Source organism: Hipposideros armiger, unplaced genomic scaffold (assembly GCF_001890085.2).
Source record: "Hipposideros armiger isolate ML-2016 unplaced genomic scaffold, ASM189008v1 scaffold_4, whole genome shotgun sequence".
Classification (NCBI taxonomy): Eukaryota; Metazoa; Chordata; class Mammalia; order Chiroptera; family Hipposideridae; genus Hipposideros; species Hipposideros armiger.
The window spans coordinates 4,939,155-4,953,677 of NW_017731354.1; the positions used below are offsets into that span (position 1 = coordinate 4,939,155).

Genomic DNA, 14,523 nt, shown 5'->3' on the forward strand with positions numbered 1-14,523 from the left:
AGCTTAAAATGCACCTGAGCCTTCCCTTGTGCCCCAGTAGCAGCCTAGACAGCGAGAACCAGCCTTTGAATCATCCAACCAACTTCTTTCAAATAAAATACCTACTCTCTGCATATCTGCGGAGGCATATGGCTAATCTGTACAGAAAGGGGAGTTCATGGTCTGATAATGGTGCTTGCATTTGTGTGGTGTTCCGCACTTTTTCAAAGCCACAGTTCCCTATGTGTAGACCCATTTCACAGCCTCACATATTGTTTAGCTAGAAGCAATCACATGGCCCCACCCCCTGCCCTCAGAGTGGGACCGCTTTGTCATGCCCACTTCACAGGTAAGGCACCCGGCATCCGCCAGTGAGATGCAATGTCCCCAGCACCCTGCAGATGTTTAACTCGACATCCTGGCTCCTGCCTAGTGTCCTTCCCTGCACAGCTGGAGGAAAATGGATCACAGCCTCAGTCAGGGAGATTAATAGGACACATCAAGAACTTGTAAACCAAAGTGCAGAAAAGGTGTGGTAACACAGAGAATAGTTCAGTAACCCCAATAAATGTCAGTGGATTAAACTTGCCCATTAAAATACACAGACTCAGGCTAGAAAATCAAAGCGCGTGTGGTCCCTCCCCCCACAGTCTGTCTTGGAAATCAGATCTACTTATTCAGAAACTAGCACTGGTTTAAATTAAAGAGAAAAATCGCTCTGATGTGTCAAGATACTGATGCAAACATATATGCATATGCAAAGGCATTTGCACACACACATGTGTGTCACACATAACATTGCAGCCACAGAAAAAGGCTTCATTCAGCACACAACCTTTAACACTCCAAGGGCTGGTCGCCAAAGCAAGGAAGGGAAACGAAGCAAAGAATGCATTCGATTCAAGGTGGAAGCCACAGTCCTATAAATATTTCAAGTTAGAAACAGATACTGTTAGAAGGGCTCTATTTCCCCCATCTGCACAGAACCTGTACTTCCGAGCACCCAGCACCAAGAACCTGCAAACACAAATCAGCTCATCAGAGAGCGAGCGGCCCCCCTCCGAGGCTGGCAATGTGGCATGACACGCCGCTTGGAACTGCGCGGAGGCAGTTAAAATCAATGTTTCCATTTGTGACCTATCAAAACATCTCTCTTCTTACCAATTAAAGGATGTACAATTTTTAGGCTCTTTTATTATCAGAACACGCCAACTCCCAGCAATCCAGAAATCCCATTAAAAGCCAGGCAGCATATTTATCTCAGGAAATCCGATCGGCTGCTACGGCGACAGCAAGATGTAGAAAGCAAAGAAATGAGAAATATCACTTGGAGCCTTCGATATTATAAGTCATCGTACAACCATGGTTACACAGTCAAGCGCTGGCTCTGAAATTCCTAGTTTACAATCTTTTCCATTAATAAAAAAAAAAAATAGTTCCAGCTTTATCTACTACACCAACTCTCCAGATAATAAGTTACGTTCAGCACCACACTTGCGCTACTTTACTTAACACACAATTTAATAGACATATTTAAATTATCCCCCTGTTATTATTTTTTTTGCCATATTTACTTGGCAGCACTTTCCATAATAGCTCATCTCATCCACAACTGGAACCACAAACATTACAATGCATTTGATCTCTTTAAATCTGGTACATCCTGTTGACTCAGGAGTAGATAAATCAGGATGTCAACTCTTGGGTTTTTATAAGGCAAAAGCCCATAAAGTCATCCAAGAGTATAAATCTGTTTTAAGGAACTGTCACCTCCCCTGCCGCTGTCTACTAATGGGGAGGCAAGCTGGCTGTGTGGAAAGGGGCAGGAGAGAGGAGGTGGGCAAAGGTGGGGACCTCATCATCTGGGGTCCCATGGGGTCACCCAGCTGGCCAGCCTGACCCTCAGGAAGCCAGAAAGGGAAGACTCGGTGGCCTAAAGAAGTTTGGAGGACGGGGACGTCCTTGATGGGGCCCATCCCCCATGGCCCGTGCTGGGTCAGCACAGTTGGAACCTGGGGGAAAGGACTCCCTCCACGCTGGGAGGGCTTTACTCTTGGCAAGGCGCTCTCATGTCCTACATACAGTCTCCGAGCCTCACAACAGGGAGAAAGAGCAAATGGGGTTCTTTTTCCATTTGCAGGTGAGAAAACGGAGGCTCGGAGGGGTGGCTCAAAGCCATAGGAGGAATCGCACTGACCCGTCTGATGGTAAGCAGCACGCCCGCCCCCCAGGCCTGGGGCCTACAGGAGGCCCCAGTGTGGCAAGGCCGGGAGGTGGGCGCTCTGAGGGCAGACAGCTCTGAGGGCCCAATCCCCTGTAGCGCACTCTCTGGAGTTGCCAGCTCGCAGGCCCACCCTGCATGCTGCTCATGAAGGCTCTGGAGACCAGATGGGCCTTCTCTACTGCCTTCACCCAGCTCTGGCTTGTCAGGGCCAGTCCTGTCTGTCTCACATCCTGCCCTGGAGGCCCCCACGGGGCCTCACGGAGTGAGCATGGAGGAGGCAGAGCGCAGAGGCTTCATGTCCCTGACTGCGTCCCCATCCCAAGTACTGCCTCATGTTTCCGACACAGCGACCTCCTGGGCCTGCACTATAATGGACACCCCAACCACCCCCCGGTCCAAAGAAGCAGTCAGCCGGCGGGAGCTCACTTCTTTCCATCAAGCCTTCCGGGGTTGGGAAGGACTTTCAGAAAATGGGCTGCTGGCACGTCTCCCCAGGCCCCAGCCAAGCTCTCCTAGGGGCGGCCTGGAGCAGCTCGAAGCTCACCCAGGAGAGGCCCAAGCCAGGGCCCGCCCCCTGCCCTGGGGCCACGTGCCCAGGCCAGGGAACAGAACTGACCTTAAACGTGGGCCTTGCGCTCCACCCTGGGCAACTCACAACCTACTTCCCGATGTGTACACCTCCATCCTTCTCCCCAGGGGTCCACCAAGAGCAACTAGCATTTATGGAGCACTTGCTGTATGCCAGGTGCCTTCCAAGCATAGCCAGCCATGCAGCCCTTTGAGTTGAGAGTTGTCATACTTTCATTTTACAGGTGAGAAAACTTGGTTTCTCTGAGGTGACAAAGCTGAAGCAATGCCACCGGTGGCAGGTTTCAAACACAGCTGTGTCTGACCCAACCACTCTGCCACACGGTCTCCCCACCGCAGACTCAATGAAAACAATGAGCCAAGTGTTGAGGCATTTGTAAAAGTCTTCAAAGTCCTACGTAGGGTCCTCGCCCTGGCTCCTGGGTCCAGCGAGGGCTCTGCCGACCTCTCTGACGTCACTTATCTCCACGGCCACACAGACTTGGCTTTCAGTCCCTTGAATTACACGTTTCTTCCGCCAAGGACTTCACCCCGCCATCCCACCAGCAAGATTTCCCGTAACTCAGCACCACTCAGCAGGGCTCCCCGCAGGCCTGAGCGCCAGTGCCACATGCACCCCCCCTCGTTCCCTCCCCGTGGCTCTCTGCCCTGTGCAGTCAGTGCCCTGGCACCTGGGGCACTCTCACTTCCGTGGGCGAGTTTGCTTCCACTCTGCCTCCCCGTGGCAGACTGCGTTTCCCCGACCGCACCAACACTGCCCCGTAGTGAGCGCTTACACTCACTCTCCCACCAGGAACACATCTAATTCTGCTCCCCAATTCCCCCTCTGGGCTGGCAGGCCTTAGGGACTCCTTGGACCACTAGAATGCTACAGAAATGATGTGCTAGGATACCTGAGGTTAGGTCAGAAGGAAGCTTGCAGCTCCCCGCCGGGTCTCCAGGTCCCTTGAGCACCACCATGTATAAGAAGCCCAAGCCACAGGCAGAGAGGGCAGGTGCTCCAAGCAGCAGCCCAGCGGACCTCCCAGCCGCCGGCACCCACTGCCAGCCACGGACACCCAGCCCACACGAGCCGTCAGGTGACAGCAGCCGGACTACCACCTGACTGCAACATACAAGAAAAGCCAAAGGAGACCACAGGCTGAGTCCAGTAAGGCGCAGAGCTGCGTGAAGTCAGAACTGCTGCAGTGGCTGTTGAGTGCTGAGGTGGCTTGTTATAGGTCCGCGCACGGGCAGAACACACCCCCACCAGGCCCTAAGCAACATGAAGGCAGGGGCTGTGTTTGTTTCTGCTCTGTACCATCTCCCCCACCCCGGCTACAGAAGGACACGCAGACGGGGCTCAATAAATATGAATGAGTAAATGCACTGGTTTCAAAGAAACAAGTGTCTGAACATCAATACTGGGGGAGGGGAAGAGGTTACGCTGCTCTTTGTCATCTGATGATTAGTATTAGGTTGAACCATATGAAGCTGCCATCTTTTCAGGTCCAAAAAGTCGAATATTGGCAATCTCAAATGGTCCAACCTATCGTATGATAGGGTCACTCTGTCCCGCCAGCTTTCTTCTCAAAGCAGGAGGAAGAGGGTACACCTATACTGGAGAACCCCACTACACCACGCCTATAGACCCTTGAGTCCCTGAACCCAAGATATGGGCTTGAGGAACTTTCTATGAGCAAAGGAGAGGCGATAACAAAACCCTCTAACGTCACTGTTTTTCCTTAGAAAGTAGTGAATTTCCCCCATCCCAGGACGAAACAGCCCCACTGAGCCACTCACTGCCCTTGAGAAAGAGCTTTCATTCAAGATGGTGATATGAGGAAGACAGTGGAACCACGCGGAAGGGGCATGCGACAAGGGACGCTTCGCCAGAAACGCGGCCCCACGTCCTCCTGAGGGAGGAGGCAGCAGAGGCCTGGTCAGGGGTGGAGGGAGGTGTTCCGGTCTCTCCTGCACCCCGAGTGATGCTGACATGGCGTGAGCACTGCCTGCGACCATTCTACACTCATCATCCCATCCTGTCGCCACAGCAACCCCATGCGCTAGGAGTGACTGACATCCCCACTGTGCAGATGGAGAAAGCAAGGCTCAGGAGCACACACAGGGCACATGCCGGGAAGGGCAGAGCCGAGATTCAAACCCAGGACTCCTGATTCTAAATTCCAACTCTTAACTGCTACACAGGAAGGCGAAAAAGGGAATGCCTGCAGAAGGGCTGAATAGGGGACAGCTGGCTGAGCCCAGTGCCAGGAGAAAGGGAAACGGGAGAGGCCCCCGGGGCCAGGCTGCCCCCAGGCTGCCCGGCCTGGGAACAGGACAGTCCCTACCTTCTCGGTGGGGCTTCTCGGCCATCTGGGCCTCTCCCCTCCCAGGGGCCAGATGACAGAAGCTCAGCCCAAGGACAGCGCTGAGGGTCTCCTCTCTCTGGCCCAAGTCCCCACCAGCACACAAGTCAAAAGGATCCCCACCAAGAAGGCTGCCTCTTGGGCTGGCCGAGTGGCGCGATGGTTAAGAGCTGGCTTGGGACGCCAGAGGGTCCCGGTTCAGATCCCACATATGAGGGCCAGTGACACTGCCCTCCACAGCTAAGATGCTGAACAACAGCTCAACCTGGAGCTGGGCTGCCGTGAGTCGCCGGCGACGGCGTAGGCTGCAGCCCCTGTGGCAGTGGTTTGCCATGGGCTACCGTGTGTAGCCAGCAGCCAGTGTGAGCGGCCAGCAGCCGCAGTGAGCGGCCGTCCAGAAGCCGGCGACTGATCAGCCTCTCCTGGGAAGAGCGCAATGATGGTGCCAACTTGGGCCAGTGAAGCAACGTCCTCCACAACTAGACTGAAGAACAAAACGACAGCAACTTGTCTGTTCCCCTTCCCCCAATTCCCCAGTGCTGTTCCCATCCCCACAATTCCCCAATAAAAATCTTTAAAAAAAAAAAAAAAAGAAGGCTGTCTCTTCTCCTTCCTGGAAGAGACCATGGGGACCGGCTAAACAGCAGAGGGCCCTGGGCACCATGAGAACTAGCCAGGGACAAGCAGGGGTCCCACCTCTGTGGCCGCAGAGCTGAGGAACTGCCCGATGGAAGCAGGGGCCCCCCTACGCCCAGGACAGAGAAAACAAGGGCAGAGTTTGAGAAGCGTGAGATATCCCAGTGCCAATAATCACACAGATGTGTCCATTCATTCCTTCATTCACCTCACAGATAGTCACTGAGTGCCTACTGTGTGCCAGACATAACATGCGCATATTTGCTATGACATATAGGGGACTCCCCAGTCCTATTCATCTTGGTGGCCTCAACGCCCTCACAAAGCCTGGCTCAAAACAGATACTTAATAAATATGGGGTGGGTGAAGGAGTGAACAGGTGAAGCAGTGAACAGGTGAAGGAGGAAGTAAGGCAGAAAGGCCAGCGTGATGGGCCAACGTCGGTCGTGGGCTCGGGTTCTAGTCTTAGCTGGAGGACCCCCTCACCCAGCCCCATGAGTGACCTGGAGCAAGTCACTTCTCCTGCCTGAGCCTGATCATGATGGACTCTGTCCTCTCCTGCCACACAAGGTGGAGGTGAGGCTCACCTAACGGATGGCCACCAAGGTGAGAAGAATCGTGCACACAGCTAAGCACCAGGAGCCCATGGGTTTCGAGGGGCCAAGAGGAGGCTGGAGCAGGGGCAGGTGGGAAAGGAGAGTGTAGGCAAAGGTGAGACAAGGGTGCAGGGGAGGGGTGGCTGGTGGAGCGGAGTGAATGCCCGGGATGGGGTCAGGTGAGCGTGGAGAGGCAGGAGAGGCAGCGCCGGAGGCCAGTGAGTCCTGGAAGCCCTCCCCTCCCCTCCACTTCTCATTTCTTCTCCCAATCAGACCTGGACGGCAGCCTGCAGCATCTACCTCCGTAGAAATCAGAATCATCAGACAATGAGCTCTAGGCGCGTCCAGGGCTTGACCCCGGACACAACTGTACAGGGAGCATTGGGGGTGCCCATGGAAGAGTCCAGAGGGCTGATGGAACCACGTGGTTGCAGCATAGATGGCTATTAAGCAAAGACACACAGCAGAGAGCTCGAGTCACGTTCCAGGGACTGTCCAGACGACAGAAAGAACAGACAGGACTCACAGACGTTGCAGCCAGCCTGTCTGGGTTCAGATCTATATGCCACCACTTAACAGCTGGGGGATCTTGGACAAGTCACTCACCCTCTTTGAGAAAAAAATGTAATGAAGTGAAATTATTTTAATGAGGTAATACAGACAAAGCCTGGCCCCTGGCCCACAATCGAACTTGAGAAAACCGTAACTATGATTACGCTGATGGCCGCTGCTGCCATTCAAACAGTGTGTGCAGCGCCCCGACGTGGGTGAGGGTTGAAGACATCGTTCCACAAGGGGGACTCCCTAGAAAGGCATAAAAATGTCCACACCGACAAAAAGTCCACTGGACCAAGCGAGGGAAGCCCTGAGTTCAAGTCCAGGGTCCCCCCACCTTCCATGCTGTGCGACCTTGAGTAAGTTACACGCCCACCCCCTCCAAGATGCAGTGTGACCTCTGCCAGGGGTCTGCCCCAGGCAGCCCTTGGGGAGATAATACAGACACGTTTACTCCGCAATTCACAAGCCCACTTTTCCTGCACTGCCCCCTGTATGTAGCTGGGGGGCCTCCCAACAGAACACACAGTCCAGGAAGGTGCCTACCATTTTCAAAGTGTTTACCCTGGAGAAACAGTTTTTTAATCCTCCGTCGGGCGTAACTGATCTCACAGATTCATGGCACACAAAGATGCCGCTATGAACTACGTCTTTACTGTACTAAGTCACAAACACGACTGGCAATAGGTTACAGCAGACGGGGAAGACACGGAAGCGATGAGTCACGATGCTTAACTGTTAGATATTTGAAAATTTGTGTGCAATGAATCTGTGAGATCAGTTGCGCCCGACAGAGGGGTACAAAGAAAACGCATGCCCCATTCTCACAGCCCACGTGTCTCCCACAAACCGTTTTACTTGCAGTGCGTTCCCGAGGGCCAGACGGAGAGGGAGGGGAAGCACTTTGGGGTCAGCCCCAGGCTTAAGCCCGGCACTTGGGCCCTGCTTGGAGAGAAGGCCATGTCTGCGTGAACGCTTTCTCGAGCACTCCAGGGCTGGGGGATGGAGCACAGGAGGGGCTGGGCAAGGAGCCCGCCAGCCCCAATTAGACTTTCTGCTTGTGCGTCCACGGCTGGCCCCAAATTCCGTGAGGCAGCCACTATTTATCTTCAGGTTTAAAATATTTGCAGTGTGGGCAGCGAGGTAACATTTAACACTCTGCCTAAAGGGTCCCTTTGGCAGCAGAGCTGTAGGCAAATATTTTAACACATAATTTGCTGTCCAAGTTCCACTTCTTAAATAAGGAAGCAACTTCCTGCTGGCTGGCTGGCTGGGGTGTGGGGGGGCGCCTGGTGCTCCCCTATCGGTGCTGATGTTCTGTGGATGGAATTTCAAAGCCATGGTCAGTCCGGTGCTGACCGTGACCCAGGCTGCATCGCACAAGCCTTGCTGGGACGCTCTACCCTGGGATAATATAGGGCTGGGTACAGGGCCCCCCTCTCCACAGGCATGTGGTTGACCACAGAAATGCCTAGAATCTTCCAGAGAATGTCTCTTCAGTGGTCAGGAATTCTAGAACCCGAGGCCAAAATGATTAGCCGCAGGATGGCAATCCCTTCCCTCAGACCAGACCTTTCAATCCATCTGCACCCTTCACCTAGTGACCCAGTAAGGGAGATGTTACCATCAGACCTGCTTTCCAGAGGACAAAACTGAGGCTGAGCGGCTCCCACACTCACAGCACACTGATGCCCTCCCCCATTATGCAAATGAGTAGAATGGGCGGGGCAGAGCAAGGGGAGGCGGGGTGTACGCCCACCCAAGTGGGGTGGCCCCTGCTCAAACCCTCTATGTAGTCGCCTTACCAAAAAGTGAGGCCCAGTGCGGACACATTAGTTGTTTTTTATTTCGAAAAGGAAATCTTTATTTTTATGTGAAATCTCTGGATTTTGAAAGGTTGACTTCAAGTTTTTAGACAACAGTGTGGACAAAACAATAGGCCTTGAAGGGCTGGATGCAGCCTGGGCAGTGTCTCTGCCACGGGACACGTCCAGCAACAGCAGTCAGGCCCCCCTGAGCCCAGGATGATCTGACCAGACAGGGAGGTTAGCTGGGCACTGATGAAAGCATCCCTTCCTTGGAGATTTAAGACCCAAGTTCAAGTCCACTCCTGTGTGATCTCTTGACTTACGCCTCTGAGCCTCAGTTTCCTCACCTGGACAATGGGGATGATGTAATCTCCTCAGGGTGTGGGAGCTCCCTATGGGGGCCGCCTTCCAGGTGACCTCGCCCCAGGTCTTTGCCACCCAGGCCCTGGTCAGCAGTAAGCTCCCCGAAAACTACAGCCCCATCAGACACAAATACTCCACATCTGGAGTCAGACAACAAACATTTACTGAGCACCTACTATGTGCTAGCAACTGTTGTGAGTGCTGTCGATGCATCAAAAAACAAAGCACAGCTCCGTGACCAGCTGAGGCTGCTGTCCTGCCGCCAGCACGCTGCCCTTTGTGGGTGTCCTGTGAATACCTGCTGAACAGATGTATGGCTCCCCCTTCCTAGGGATCTTCAAGTGCTGAGCCCAACAACCCACGAAGGAAGAGATGGCAGCTTCCTCCAACCCAGTTCCCAACTAGGACGGGCTTGGAAGGAGCGGAAAGATGGGAGGTGGAGGGAAGGGCAGAGCAGGAAGGGGGAGAAAAAGCAATCACAAATGCTCCCACCAAAAAGGAAAAAATTCTATTTTTCCAGCAAGTCAACAGTGTTGCCCCTCCGAGCCCCCCAATCTTAATAAAGCTGATCTCGCTGCATGCAGTAATGAAGAACAGTCGGACACAGCCACCCTGGAACCATGAAAATTGTGCGCTGTTACCTCCTCGTGACCTCCTGAGGCCGTGACCACTCTGCCCTCTCCTTGCTGTCATGTTTTGTCTCTGATGGCTGCAGGGAAGGAGGAGATGGAGGCACAGACTGCAGGAAGGCGGGGTGTGGGGGGGGATGGTGGGGCGGCGTGGGGAGCTCGATAAATCCAGCTAATTTGTGGCCAGTGCCATGGCCTCGTGCACCTAATTGCTCAAGGCGAGGATGGGGTGCAAATCACTCCCTGGTAGCTGCAGCAGAAAGGGGGAGCCCCAGGGGGGAAGAGACGGGAGCAGGGGAGGGGTGTACACCCCAAAGACAGGACCAGTGGCCAGACTGAGCGAGAGCGCCTCCGGGTCAAAGGCAAACGGAGCCCGGGGCCCAGGACCACGCCGTGGTTGCCTTCTCTGGGCCGTGGTTGCCTCATCTGTAAATTAAGACACGGACCATGGAGCAGCCATTTTTAAACCCGTGTCCCTCAGTGACTTGTCACTGTGCCAGGGGCAGGCTCAAGGGCAGAACGCCGACCTCACCCCCGCACTGAGGAAGCCCGCTCTGTCTGCTTTAGAGCCACGAGTTCCGCTGGAAGACCAGGAAGTGGGCACAAGTCCCCCCACCAAGTCTTCATCATCCAGGTCATGGCTCAGTGACCTTCACCCCCAAAGGGCCGGGTGCTCACTGGGCACCCCTCCTTCACCACAGTAGTCCTGGTCCTTTCCTTTTCGGGACATCTGGGGGTCGCCTGTGCCAATGAGCAGACTCCAGGCAAGCAGGGTCAACATCAGTTCTGCTCACCTTCCCCCTCTGCCCCCACCCAGCACCCAGCAGAGGGCCTGGTATACAGCAGGTGCTCAGGAACTATGTGTTGAATGAATGAGTGAAGGAAGCCATGGGGAAGGACCCTTTCTACTCTGACGTTTAAAGACCCACCCATGGGTCTGCGTATCTCTGGGGAGGGACCTGCCCACTGCCCCAGGACGCAGGGATTGGAAAAGATTCCCTGTCCTTGGTCCTACAAGCCACCCACCCAGGCTCCTGGGAGCTGCTGTAACGCAGAGGCCAGCTGCCCCCAGGGACCCTCCGACCCAAGGTCTCCCATCCATCCCCGGGAGGGCCTGGGCGGCCATGAGCCCCACTCCCTCCAGCCTCAGCCAGGGGGCTGTGTCACGCCTGTAAAATTAACAAGTCGCTGCCTGGTGGCGGCCAGCCGAGTGAGTCCTGGGGACAGAGAAAGAGCAGCTGGGGAAAAGGGAGCCTGTCTCAACCACGCTGCTGCTTCTGAGAGAGGCCAAATGGTGGCACGGTCAGTTTCCAAGAAGCCGGCTCCCGCTGACCTCCACCCAGGGCGGGGGTGGCCCACTGAGCAGTGGGCTCCTCACCCACTTGCTAAGGCTGCCAGCTTTCTGCTGGTTTCCCTCCAGCCCCCAGGAGGGTGTCGAGACCCACAAGTGGGCTGTAAGGCGTTCCAGAAGCTTCCAGAAACCACAACGTCAAGGGCGCAGACAACACGTTTGAGGGGCCTCAGCAGGAACTCGCCATCCCTTGGGTGGCGTGCCCCCTCCCCAGGGGATGGATTTAAGTGGGGATGGGGGGGCACTGGGCCCACACTCCCCAATGAGACCAAGGCCTGCTTGGTGCCCAGGACTCATGGAGACACATTTCTACACAAAGAGGATTAACCACTGGTCAAAGGTCAAGTGGGGAGCGCCAAGGAACCTTCCAGACCCCACTCCCCCAGGGTCCTCGCTGCTTCCTCTGCGATGGCCAATATCCGAGTGATCTATATGCACACGCACACCCGCACCCCCCACCACCCCCCACTCACCCTCGTCCCGTCACTTAACTTGGATTTCAAACTGCTCACGACGGTCTTCAGTCAACATGAAGCAGAAACCTTTTATTAAATGCTGCTAATTTTTTATTGATCACACTGTGAATCATTTCATTTTCCATTACCGCAAATGTCTCCTATCGGGGCTCCACGATCACGGCTTCTTTATACAGTCTCAAGCAACTTGTCACTTCTAATCTGTTTTCAGTTTCAGTATTGCTCAAAAATTAGAAAGCAGGCTGTCTGTGTCATTACTGCTTTTGTTTAAAAAAAAAATTCCCATACAGGAAAGGTTATTATACTTGGAATAAATATACATGAATCAAATGAAACCCTCCCTGACGCTAACCAATTTTAGCATTAGCTTTTATAATTTTTTTAGGTTTATTTTCATGGAAAGACTGTTCGTAATTATTGCTCGAGCTCTCCCAAAACACTTATGCTACTAAAGTGTGAAATGTCTTCTAACACAAAGACAGATCTCTGGGAAGTAATTACAGAAATGCATTCAAGGGCAATAATTCTATATTAGCTGTCAGCAGCAGACATCCTCTGAAAGGCACTTGTTATGAAGGAATTATTTGTGTCACCACCGAAGGCATGGCAGGCAGGCCCAAACTGAAAGACTGCGTCTGACCAGAAACATGGGCTCCCTCATCAAGGGTCAAATTAAGTTTAAATCATTACCTTGAAGCCAAGCAAACGCGTACCTGACTGTCTATTGTGGAGACGTTTTTGAGACGCAGTCGAGCACAACGGTCTTCCCGTTCCCAGTGTGGCGCAATTACCCTGAGTCTCAAAAGGCTTCTGCCAGGAGCTTGTCACAATAGGGAGAGAGGAGGTGGCAGGGTGTCTATTAAATGCTACCTCATGTCACCAAACAGAATTTTCAAGAATTATAAATTGCCGAGATGCTTCGCAGCTGACCCCCTCGCATTAAGAAGAGCCTAGAATATTATCAGGAAAGCGCAAGCATTGGCATCAAAGGCAGAACAGGACTCTCTGTGGGGAGCGCCCGGGATGTAGCTGAGTGGACGGGGACCCAGTGGACCATCTCCTCACCCCATATAAGGTACAACTGGGGTCTGCGCGGCCGTGCCAGCTCCATCTGGGGCGGAGAAATAGCCTGAGATGAGGACAGGTGGGTGCAGTATTGCGGGGACCAAGGAGATGCTATTCTGTCACCTGAGCTTTGTCCCTAAGTTTTGGCTGGACCTTGGGTCAGTCCACTCGCCTCCCATCTCTGAGCCTTGGTTTCCCCACCGGTAACAACATCCTGCCTCAATGTTGTGGTGAGGGTATTAGAGGAGTAACCAGAAACGAAGGAGGATGTTAGCCGTGTCCTGTCCTGGGCCTGGGTCTCCCACCTAGGAAATGGCAAGACTGATTCCAGGAGCCGTCAGAGGAATCGCCTGGCCTCTGAGAGCAGGGAAAGAGTGTAGGGAAAAGAACAGAGGATCTTCCCGGGCTCAACAGGCCCCACAGTCACCTCAGGGGATCTAGTGAGACCCCTGCAAGCCTTAGGTTTCCCATCTCTAAAATGGACACACTGAGGATCACTGCCCTGGGCTGTCCTAGTAAATCCAAGACTGAAACACAATCCTGGACTTCTTTAATCTGCTCCCTCACTGATGTTGCCAAAGAGACACGTGCTTTTTAAGACATCTCAGGGCAAAAGGCAAGAGAGCTACTTCTCCTAACAGCATGGGCTGAGCTACTCCGGGCAGTGCTGGGGTCAGCCATCCCAACCCCAGCCACCGACCTTCCCAAGCACCGACTTTCCATGCGGCCAGCCCTCCCCGCTCTGCCTTGGAGGCTCACGTGGGGCTGGACCCACCTCCAAGCTCCAGGGACCTCAGGCCTGGCCAATCGGGGATGGACATGGGACCCAAAAGGGGCTACTAAGACACAGTCCCCAGACGCTTTCTGGAACCAGTGGGAAAGAAGTTACCTAAAGTGATGGCAGGAGAGCAAAGCGACAGACGGATGGAGAGGGGGACGAGGGGCGTCTGAGCCAGGCCTTCTGCTCCAGGCATTCCACGAGGAGTTTTATATGCTAGAAAACTCCTGTACTGGGAGTTCACTGTGAGAATATCCACCACACCAGAATTATCTGTCGTAGCCATAGCCAAAAGAGTTAAGACAGCATCAACATTTCCATGAGCCGGAGATGGAGAGAGAAACTGTGGTACATTCAGGGTGGACGCCATCCAGCAATTAAAATTAATAGGACAGAGCTACACACGTGAACAAAGATTATATGTCAACTATTTGCTGAACATAGGTGCATAATAACTATTTCTAACGCTGAGAGGGGAAAAAAAGCAAGTTGCTAAAGATAAGCTATGGTAATACGGTATATATAATATGACATTTATAGGAAGTTTAAAACATGTACACTAACGGTACTTATATAGCATTCATATGTATTTCCTGAAGGAAGGCATACAGAAACATGACCAATGGCAAGCTGTGGGTGGGGGAGGGGAGGGCAGCTGGGCGCTCCCCTGGGTGATCAGTGTTCTGCCCCCTAAACTGAAGGGTACATCCTGGGTGGTCAGTATTCTCTTTTATATATCTGAAATAGTTCATAATAAAAAAAAATTGCTGAGCCACTGAATGTTTAAATGATAAAAAACTTTTTAAAGGACAGATAGTGAATGAATTAGGGGATTTTAGATAGAGAAGGCTGCCCAGAAAGGAGTCGATCCCATCCACAGTTTTTCGAGGAGCTAAGACCCAAGGTGTTGTTCCCGGGACACATGTCAAGTTAGTGGCAGAGCCAGGGCTGGTCCCGATCCCTTCTCAGCCCTGTCCTTCCTCTCCACCCAATGTGATCAGGAGGAGGGAGGGGCGTTTCCGTGCCAGAGAAAATCAATGTACCTAAGGATGTGGCTCTACCGAACAGGAGCTGCTGTCTGTTTGGTTCACTGTGGAATCCCCAGCACCTAGACCAGTGCCTGGCAC

The 14,523-nt window shown here is 53.3% G+C and overlaps 1 protein-coding gene across 2 annotated transcripts in view; it reads right to left on the minus strand.

The window, feature by feature from the left end:
- ZNF423 (zinc finger protein 423) overlaps positions 1-14,523 on the minus strand; it is a 319,048-nt gene that overhangs the window by 213,073 nt on the left and 91,452 nt on the right. The window lies entirely within an intron of this gene.